This window comes from Rhinopithecus roxellana, chromosome 12 (assembly GCF_007565055.1).
Source record: "Rhinopithecus roxellana isolate Shanxi Qingling chromosome 12, ASM756505v1, whole genome shotgun sequence".
Classification (NCBI taxonomy): domain Eukaryota; kingdom Metazoa; phylum Chordata; class Mammalia; order Primates; family Cercopithecidae; genus Rhinopithecus; species Rhinopithecus roxellana.
Genome location: NC_044560.1, coordinates 11,087,108 through 11,098,236, shown reverse-complemented (window position 1 = coordinate 11,098,236; position 11,129 = coordinate 11,087,108). Strand labels below are relative to the sequence as shown.

At 47.4% G+C, this 11,129-nt stretch overlaps 1 protein-coding gene across 2 annotated transcripts in view; it reads right to left on the bottom strand.

Moving 5' to 3' along the window:
- The window catches only part of CDC42 (cell division cycle 42), a 41,282-nt gene extending 34,169 nt beyond the window's left edge, over positions 1–7,113 (bottom strand). The window contains exon 1 of one of the 2 annotated variants that reach the window (XM_010364350.2): positions 6,981–7,113. The gene's annotated coding sequence lies outside the window, so the exon portion shown is untranslated. Of the gene's footprint in view, positions 1–6,286; positions 6,406–6,980 lie in introns of those variants that run through there. The other variant, XM_030942665.1, reaches the window with a different exon arrangement.
- Positions 7,114–11,129: the final 4,016 nt, after the last annotated feature.

The following is an 11,129-nucleotide window of genomic DNA, read 5'->3' as shown; positions in this document are numbered from 1 at the left end:
AGGCCAAGGCAGGCGGATCACCTGAGGTCAGGAGTTCAAGATCATCCAGTCCAACATAGTGAAACCCTGTCTCTACTAAAAATACAAACATTAGCCAGGCATGGTGGTGTGTGCCTGTAATCCCAGCTACTTGGGAGGCTGAGGCAAGAGAATCGCTTGAACCTGGGAGGCGAGGCTGCGGTGAGCCGAGACCCACCACTGCACTCCAGCCTGGGCAACAGAGCAATTTTTAGACTCTGTCTCAAATAAAAAAGAACAGAAAAATAGCAATAATTTTTTCAGGCGGGTAGCTGAAAAAGATGATTTTGGTTCTTAACGTTTTCCCTTGAAATTGGAAATATGATGTCAGCAAAGAAAGCAGAAAACATTTTTACATTCAACAAGCTAAATGCCAAGTCTGTATTTCACCTAAATTTTCATAATATGAATTATCCTAATCATATGCTTACACCATTCCTCTTCACAACAATTAGTTTTCAATAAAATGTCACTTAAATTCAAACGTGTAATTAAGGCCTGGTGCTGTGGTGGCATATACCCATAATCTCAGCTACTAGGGAGGCTGAGGCAGGAGAATCACTTGAACCTGGGAGGCAGAGGTTGCGATGAACCGAGATCATGCCACTGCACTCCAACCTCGGCAACAAGAGCGAAATTCTGTCTCAAAAAAAAAAAAAAAAAAAACTAAGGCCCAGTGCAGTGGCTCACAACTGTAATCCCACAGCTCTGGGAGGCCAAAGTGGGAGGTCACTTGAGGCCAGGAGTTCAAGAACAACCTGGGCAACATAAGAAGTCCCCATCTCCACACAAAAAAAAATATTTACAATTACCCAAGTGTGGTGGTGTGTGCCTGTAATCCCAGCTACTTGGGAGGCTGAGGTTGGAGGATCCTTTGAGCCCAGGAGTTCAAGGCTACAGTGAGCTAAATCATACCACAGACTGCAGCCTGGGTGACAGAACAAGACTCTATCTCTAAAAAATAAATTAAATTAAAAAATACATAATTCAGCCGGGTACGGTGGCTCACGCCTGTAATCCCAGACTGAGGTCGAGGTGGGACCTGAGGTCGGGAGTTCGAGACCAGCCTGACCAGCATGGAGAAACCCCCCAAAAAGGAGAAACCCCATTTCTACTAAAAATACAAGATCAGCCAGGCATGCTGGCACATGCCTGTAATCCCAGCTACTCGGGAGGCTGAGGCAGGAGAATCACTTGAACCCGGGAGGCAGAAGCTGCGGTGAGCGGAGATCGCACCACTGCACTCCAACCTGGGCAACAAGGGCAAAACTCCATCTCCAAAAAAAAAAAAAAAAACTTCAAACAACGTATTAGCTCCTGATAATGAGCAGACATGAGGCAAATCTACATAGTAGGCAGGAAACTACAATTCCTTTAAAAACTAAATAGGCTTCAGATTCATTTTCAGATTATGATCCTTGCAATAAATTCTGGTACACTGCCTAAAATAAACCAGGTTATGCTTCCACAGGAAAATAAAATGAAATAAAGCATTCACATTGTTTCTGAAATTTGAGACATCACTCTAGCAGTCCTGAAGAGGGTGCTTCAAGCCTTAATACACACATAAAAATCATGTGGGGATCTTATTAAAATATGATTCTGAGTCAGTAAGACTGGGAAGAATCCTGATAGTTCAAATGAGCTCCCAGGTGATGCTTATGCTGCTGGGTCCATGGACTATGCTGCATACCTGAGGCCTTACACCCTTGCTTCTATGACAATGGTAAAGATAATGGATAAAAATGTAAAGGAGGCCAGGTGCAGTGACTCACGCCTGTAATTCCAGCAGTTTGGGAGGCCGAGGCAGGCAGATCATCTGAGGTCAGGAGTTCAAGACCAGCCTGACTAAAATGGTGAAACCCCCACCTCTACTAAAAATACAAAAATTACCCGGGTGTGGAGGCGAACACCTGTAATCCCAGCTACTCAGGAGGCTGAGGCAGGAGAATCGCTTGAACCCAGGAGGTAGAGGTTACAGTCAGCCAAGATCATGCCACTGCACTCCAGCCCAAGTGACAGAGCAAGACTCTGTCTCAAAAAAAAAAAAAAAAAAAGTAAAGCAATGTCCACTTCATTTAGAAATGTTTTGGGGCCAGATGTGGTGGCATATGCCTGTAATCCCAGCACTTTGGGAGGCCGAGGAGGGCAGATGACCTGATGACAGGAGTTTGAGACCAGCCTGACCAACATGGACAAACCCCATCTCTACTATAAAAATACAAAATTAGCCGGGTGTGGCGACACATGCCTGCAAACTCAGGAGGCTGAGGGAGAATCGCTTGAACCTGGGAGGCGGAGGTTGCAGTGAGCTGAGATCGCGCCATTGCACTCCAGTCTGGGCAACAAGAGCAAAACTCCGTGTCAAAAGAGAAAAAAGAAATGTTTTTGGATTCATCAGATTAGTCCGGGAGAAGGATGGTTATTAAAATGTTTATCTTTGAGGGAAACACAGCTTCTCAAAGATGGCGGGGAAGGGTCCTCAGAGTTGTGCCAAGAGCAAAAATCTATACGGCACTCATTATGTGCCAGTGAATAGTCCTCAACACTTCACATACCTGAACTAATTCAATCTTCCTAACACTGCAGCACTGTGAGGTAAGCATTATTGCTACCCCTATTTTAGAGGAAGTAAACCTGAGTCACAAAGACGTTACTAAGACTGCACATAGCTAATAAGTGGCAGAACCAGGATATGAACCCAGGCAGTCTGGTTCCAGAGTCTATGCTTTTAATCACTATAGTAGCAATATATCAATCAAGAACACACAGAAGAATTGAAATGGCAAATGGCAATGACTTAATTTTACAGAAAAGGATGCAAGGTTAAAGGGTAAAGCGTTACAGAACAACAGTAAGTAACAGAGCCTAAATCAAGAGTTTCTCTTCAGGTGACAGAGCACCAATGCTTAGTGAATACCATGACTTAACAATACAGTTTTCTGCTCTATTAGGAACTGTTCTGGACTTTAGTATAATGGCCACTGCCAAATCTTTGATTTAAAAAATATTTTTCTAAAATTGCAAGGAGGGACACCATACTGGTGGCAGAAAGCCTGGTTTCACCTCATGGAATAAGCAGTTTGAGATCAATGTCCCAGAAGAGTTTTGACATTCAGGACTTAAAATAGCAGCAGCAGCAGAGGTAGCTGAAATGGCAAGTAATGAAAACTGCTTTAGTAAAAATATTTTGGACTGAAGGGATGAGAAACTAAAAGAAACTAGTAAGACACAAAGCATAACATGACGAGGAATCGGATACAGTAGTGAACAAGTGGCAAAAGTTATTTGCAAACAAAGAAATAAAGGAAGATCAGGAAACAAACATTAAGTGAATAATTTTTAGGCGAGTAAGGGAACTCGTCATCATAGATTTTCTAAGTAACAGTAAGTTGTCCAGACAGTGAAGCTGCAGAAGATACTGAACTAAACAGATGGAAAAAGTCAAGCAAAAGTAGATTAGTAATCACTACTTCAATGAGCCCAAATAAAGATATGGGCTGACCAAGCACAAAAGTTGTCTCAAGAAACACAGCACAAAGACCCATGGAATATTAGGGAAAACGTTAACCCTCAGACATCATCAAATTCATTCACTTGAAAAATATTTCTTAAAACCTACTATTTGTATGGCAGTATTCCAGGCATTAGCAATGGGGTGACCATGTCAGGCCAAAGCCCTGCCCTCACAGAACTTACAATCTAATGATGAAATTTATGTGGAAGAGAACACTGAAAAAGGCATTACCATAAAATTCCTAAATGAAGCATTTTAATATAGAGGAATATGTTTATGGAAGATATGTTAACGCAATATTTAACCCTCTCTCCCCTTCAAAGGAAGCCCTGTAGCCTAAGGTGCTCATTAAGTGTTTCTCATCCTCTCAAAAAAAAAAAACAAGCAAACAAACTCTAAAACAATAGAGAAGTGCATTTAAAATACATCTATAAATAAAAGCACAACTTGTCTTTTACTTCCAAGAAAGTCTGACAGCGGCACAGCAGCTCATGCCTATATCCCAGCACTTTCAGAGGCCAATGGGAGCAGACAGCTTGAGTTCAGACATTCCAGATCAGCCTGGACAATATGACGAAACCCCATGTCTACGAAAGATACAAAAATCAGCCGCGTCTGGTTGCATGCAGCGGTAGTCCCAGCTACTGCAGAGGCTGAGGTGGGAGGATCAGTTGAGCCTGGAAGGCCGAGGCTGCAGTGAGCAGTGATCACACCACTGCACTCCAGACTGGGTGACAGGGTAAAACCCTGTCTCAAAAAAAAAAAATTTTTTTTTTATTTAAGTCCCCATACTACTCTAGGCTATAACATCTGCCTTAAAGTCCCAAAAAATTAAGCTTAGTAAGAAGAGGTGTTGATTGTAACATGAAAACATTTTAAGAGTAAACAAAGGATGTGATACCTTTCTGGTCTTGAAGAAATTACTGAAAACGAGCTCATTTAATACTTAGTAGATTACCAATCTCGTATATCCAGATATACTCAATCCATCTCAGTATAAACTATAAATTCAAACTACTGTTATTTTCTAAAAGGAAAGATACAAATTGATATTTAAAGTTATTAAATATAGAAAGCTCAAGAAAATAAGGCAGATGTGTTCCAATTTTATATGCCTAAAATATTACATCCAGGCTAACAAATGTATTTCAGAAGATCCAAGTTCCACACTTAACCAATGGTCTGTAATGTCTACACACTACAGAAAGCTGCCTTGAACCTACACTCCTTTTAAGTGTTTACCAATCTGTTCTCTATAGAAATGAGAAACAGCGGGAAAGCACTTGTTCGGACATGAATTATCTTTACAACAATGCATTACACAATTGGATCTCATTTGCTTTGCAGTGTTAACATTTTTTTTTTTTTTTTTTGAGACGGAGTCTCGCTCTGTCGCCCAAGCTGGAGTGCAGTGGCCGGATCTCAGCTCACTGCAAGCTCCGCCTCCCGGGTTCACGCCATTCTCCTGCCTCAGCCTCCCGAGTAGCTGGGACTACAGGCGCCCACTACCACGCACGGCTAGTTTTTTGTACTTTTTAGTAGAGACGGGGTTTCACCGTGTTAGCCAGGATGGTCTCGATCTCCTGACCTTGTGATCCGCCTGCCTCGGCCTCCCAAAGTGCTGGGATTACAGGCTTGAGCCACCGCGCCCGGCCAACATTTTTCTATGTTACTATTGCAGTCGCAGAAGGATATAAAATTTAGGATGTAAACACTCTACGGCACAAAAATTGTGAGCTCTGCTTGACCCCAGGAGTTCAAGACCAGCCTGGGCAATATGGCGAAACCCTGTCTGTACAAAAAATACAAAAATTAGCCGGGCATGGGGGTACATGCCTGCAGTCGGGAGGCTGAGGTGGGAGGATCACTTGACCCCGGGAGGCGGAGGCTGTGGTGGGCCAAGATCGCGCCACTGCACTCCAGCCTGGGAGTGCAATATCCATTATATTTAGTAATGTCTTTGAGACCCTGTCTCAAAAAAAATAAAAACTGTAATCTCAAAATGAAAATATTAAATTTTTGGCTTAAAGATCCAAGTCTCGTTTTTAATAACCAAACTAAAATGTCTAGCATAGATCTGGCATAAACTGATCCTCTTTTTAACACAACTTCGCCACAAAAAGTGCACCTGAATCAACTGACGGAAGTTCCCAGCATGCCGTAATTCATAAAAGAGAAGTCAAACAGTCTGGGAAAGTCATTTTGGACCGAAAAAGTGTTCCCACAAATAAACCCACTTCATTCTAGTATAGTCAAAGGGACCTCTATTTAAAGTTAATGCCCACGCAAGGGGCCGTGGACGGTGCTGTCTTACACTTTATTCCCTTAGACAAACTAATGCTGGGATTTTAAACCTTCCTGGCTTTTAGGTGCACTGAAGGCGGTCATGAACACAAGTAACAAGGCTTCAAAACATCATCTGTGAATACGACGCGTTGGGAAGTAGGCAGGACAAGCCACTGGGTGACCAAGGCTGCAAAATGCTGTCTGAATTTGTTAAGTCCCTGACTTGCAGGAGTTAAGTCTCACTCCTTATACCGCGATGACGTAATCTTCCACACTGCATTTCTCTTGGACTTAAAGGGGAGGAAAAACAAACGAACAAAGAAAATTTCCCCCCGATAAGAGGAATTAACCAAGCAGCAGAACGACGGTTTCGGAAGGTGGTTAGGTAACTTCCCAAAAGGGAAGCTTCAGCTGAATCGGCAGGGAGCGGGCTGGAGAAGCGGACGGAAATGCTAGGAACTCGACCTCAGCCAGGAAGAGCAGCCTGGAGCCCGGGGCTCGGGGCCACACGCGCCGGGAGGACGCGGCCAGCACGGAGGGGAGCGCGGACAGGCACCGCCGCGGGCAGCCCACGAGCTGCCCTCCCGCCGCCGCCCTGCCGCGGCCGCAACGCCGCTCCCCTCCCCCCGCACCGCAAAATGTCCGCGACGGCGCCCGGCGAAGCAGGAAGTCCAGGCCGGAGCGCAGGACACAGAATGCAGCCTGTGAGCCCCGGGGACCGGCGCCCAGCCCGGCCCAGGCGCCTGCGAGTCGCTCTGAGGCCCCCGGCACCCAGGCGCCTGCCGCCCTTACGAGCCCGCGGGGCCGGGCTGGGGGGAAGGGAGCCCGGGCGCCCGGGATGGGTGTGACCCCTTCCTTCCGCCGTTGCCGGTGACAGCCCGGCGCCGCTCGCGCCCCGAGTCCCGGCCGCGCGCCCCTCCGCGGGCGGGCGCCCCCAGCCTCCCCGGCCGCGAACCCCGCCCCGGCTCCCCGAGAGAACGCGGACCCGCGCCCGCCCGAAGGACGCAGCGCGAGCCTGGCACTCCCCCAGGACCGGTGCTCCCGAACCCCCCGAGATCCCGCAGATGGGGTGTCCCCGAGAACTGGGAGAGGATGGGGACGGCGGGGACCGGACAGCAGGGTGGCCGCTCCCGCAGGGAACCTCAGGCCCCGTACTCACCTCAGCTTCTCCACCGGGGCGTTGGCAGCACTGCGCGGGGTCTCCTCGGCTCCCGGACAGGGGCACGCACCTGACGTCAGCGCGCAGGAGACGCACAGTTGGGTGCCCGCGGAAGTGGGAGGAACAGGGAAGGGGAAGAGGCTGGGGCGGGTCAAGGCGGTGCCTGGACTGCCCTGGCTCCGCCCGCCTGTCGCGCAGGCGCGGGCCAGCGCAGCTCGTGAGTTCGGGGCTAGGCTCCGCATATTTTCCCAATGGTTGTATTTGTAATAATACTGTGAACGGTAGTATACAAAGCGCTTCCTCTACCAGTTCTTTGTTTGTTTGTTTGTTTGTTTTTCTGAGACAGAGTCTAGCTCTGCTGCCCAGGCTGGAGTGCAGCACACGATCACAGCTCACTGCAACCTCCATCTCTTGGGTTCAAGTGATCCTCCTGCCTCTGCCTCCCGAGTAGCTGGGATCACTGGCACCTACCACCACGCCAGGCTAATTTTTGTATGTTTAGCTGACACAGGGTTTCGCCATTTTGCCCAGGCTGGTCTCAAACTCCTGACCTCAAGTAAGTAATCCACCTGCCTCGGCCTCCCAAAGTGCTAGGATTACCAGCGTGAACCACTACCAGTTCTTTTGATCCTTGCAGCCTTGTGAAGCAAGGTATTATCGTCCCATTTTGCAGAGAAGACGGAAGCTTCTCTGAAAGGGCTGGTGATTTGCCCAAGATCACAGGGGTGGATGGTCTCTCACTCCCCCAGGCCTGTATTCAGTCCGCAGTGATGTGAGAACTGAATGTCACTCTTATCTCTACCTACACCCAGTGTCCCTCGCTGTAGCCACATGGGTCTTCTTTAGAGTTACAACCTTCCCCTCAACCACAGGCCTTGGGGTTTTTTGGGGGTTTTTGTTTTGTTTTGTTTTGTTTGACATTTTTGCTGTCACCCAGGCTGGAGTGCAATGGCACGATCTCAGCTCACTGCAACCTGGCAATTCTCCCTCCTCAGCCTCCCAAGTAGCTGGGACCACAGGCGCATGCCATCATGCCCGGCTAATTTTTGTATTTTTTTGTAAACACAGGGTTTTGCTGGATTGCCCAGGCTGCTCTCAAACTCCTGGACACAAGCTATCAGCCTGCCTCTGCCTCCCAAACTGCTTGGATTACAAGGTGTGAGCCATTACTTCTGGCCAAGGCCTTGGACTTTCTTTGCTCTGCTTCCCTTCTCTTCCCCTAAATTCATATCACTGCATTCTCCAATCATCCTATCTTCACAGTATCTATTATTTGTCTTCTCTGTTAGTATGAAAGCTTCAGGAAAATAGAGAACTTCCCTCTCTTATTCTTAGATGTTGCCCCATGTTAGAGAAAAATTGCTTAAATTACTTATCTTAATAACGGCTCATTTATTGTCTACTGCCACAGCTATTTGGCCAACAAAGACACTTAATTCCAGTGTATTGACTTACAGTCATATTTTCTTTTGGTTTTTTTTTTTTTTTTTTTTTTTTTTTTGAGACGGAATCTCGCTCTGTTGCCCAGGCTGAAGTGCAGTGGTTCGATCTCGGCTCACTGCAACCTCCACCTCCCGGGTTCAAGCGATTCTCCTGCCTCAGCCTCCCAAGTGGCTGGAACTATAGGTGCCTGCCACCATGCCCGGTTAATTTTTGTATTTTTAGTAGAGACGGGGTGTCACCATATTGGTCAACCTGGTCTAAAACTCATGACGTTGTGATCCACCTGCATCAGCCTCCCAAAGTGCTACAATTACAGGTGTGAGCCACCACACCCAGCCCTCTTTTGGACTTTTTAATTACACAAGAATAAGAACTACATTCTTTAGCGTTTACTGCAGCTATGGCTAATAGCTTTGCAGGCAGTAGTAGCTAATTTAATACTCACAGCCACCCTATGAGTTAAGAACTGTTACCCCCACTTTATGGTTGCATGAACTGAAGCTCAGAGGTGTTAAGGGATTTGCCCATCGCCACCATACCAAGCAGTGGCAGAGCTGAGACTTGCACTCAGGAGGCTGGCTCTAGTTGACTATGACACTATCACACTATCAAGCAGGCTTATTATAGAGAAATCAGAAGATAAGCTTCAGGCCAGGCATGGTGGCTCATGCCTGTAATCCCAGCACTTTGGGAGGTTGAGGCTGGTGGATCACCTAAGGTCGGGAGTTCAAGACCAGCCTGACCAACATGGTAAAATCCCTTCTCGACTAAAAAACACACACACACACATACAAATTTGCTGGGTGTGTTGGCGGGTGCCTGTAATCCCAGCTACTTGGGAGACTGAGGCAGGAGAATCATTTGAATCCAGGAGGCGGAGATTGCAGTGACCCCGAGATCATGCCACTGCACTCCAGCCTGGGCGACAAAAGTGAAACTCTGTCTCAAAAAAAAAAAAAAAAGGCCAGGAGCAGTGCCTGTAATTCCAGCACTCTAGGAGGCCAAGGCAGGTGGATCACTTGAGGTCAGGAGTTCGAGACCAACCTGACCAACATGGTGAAACCCTTTCTCTACTAAAAATACAAAAATTAGCTGGGTGTGGTAACATGCGCCTGTAATCGCAGCTACTCGGGAGGCTGAGACAGGAGAATCGCTGGAACCTGGGAGGCAGAGGTTGCAGCGAGCCAAGATCGCGCCATTGCACTCCGGCCTGGGCAACAAGAACAAAACTATCTCAAAAAAAAAACAGGGCTGGGTGCGGTGGCTCAAGCCTGTAATCCCAGCACTTTGGGAGGCCAAGACGGGCGGATCACGAGGTCAGGAGATCGAGACCATCCTGGCTAACACGGTGAAACCCCGTCTCTACTAAAAAATACAAAAAACTAGCCAGGCGAGGTGGCAGGTGCCTGTAGTCCCAGCTACTCAGGAGGCTGAGGCAGGAGAATGGCGTAAACCCGGGAGGCGGAGCTTGCAGTGAGCTGGGATCCGGCCACTGCACTCCAGCCTGGGCGACAGAGTGAGACTCCGTCTCAAAAAAAAAAAGAAGATAAGCTTCAGCTGTAGTCCTACCTCTAACGTGGCTCACACCTGTAATCCCAGCACTTTGGGGGGCCGAGGCAGGTGGATCACTTGAGCCCACGAGTTCAAGACCAGTCTGGGCAACATAGCAAGACCCGCCCCCACCCATCTCTACAAAAAATACAAAAACAAAACAAAAAAACTACATTGTGAACATCTTTCCATGTCAAATAAAGCATTATTTGTAAAGGCTACATTTTACTCTCCGGGCATTACAATATTTACCCAGACTCCTACTGTTGGAATTTGGGTTGTTTGGGGCTATTGTAAATTTATCACTATTGTAAAAATGCATAAGCTTCGTTTTTTAAACTTGAGGGGAAAATGGTTGTTTCTTCCCTTCATAAGTCCAGCTGGCAGTGCCCTTTCCTTCATCCTGTCTCACAATCCCATGAATGTCCCCAGACAATGTCTGCCCTTTCCAGTAGCAGCAATATCTTGATGGGGTGTCACCCAACTGTTCAGCTTTTCCTGCCTTTATTCTGAGGACAAGGACTTACTTAGCACTGTGTCTTTTATGTTGTCAGGTTTTTTGTCAGAAGAACCCTCCCAGACCTTCTCACAGCCCCAAACAGCAGTGACAATGGTGTTACTATTACTTGACCCCAATCTACCATGTCCCTCACTGCCGGCCCAGCCCCCAGCCTCCTAGTGCCTCCCTGAAACTGCCTCACTGCTATAGCTGCCTCATGTTAGCAGGAAGGACAGCTTGTGGGGCTCCAGCTCCTTCCTGGTGGCTACCATTCCGGTGTCCATTCTTCCTTCTGGTAACAACACTTCCATTTCTCCTAGAGCAGCCCCTGCCCCAACTCTCAATCCATGTGACTCTAGAGATGACACTATCTCTAGTTGTGGGAACAGACACGTGACCCGGGCTTGGCCAATCACAGCATTATAGAGAGCCCTGTTGCCACGCCATTTCAGCAATAGGCATGTCACCCAATGAGATTTAATTCTGGAACTTTGGTCAGAACTATTCAGTTCAGTGAATCTATTTGCTGAGGGTAGGATGTAATCGTGGCACTGCTGGCAGCCAGCTTCCCACTGCAAGCAGAGATGCTGCCTGAGAATGAGACCAAGACCGAGTGGGAAACAACTGAGAGATGAAGACATGAAACCAAGTCTCAG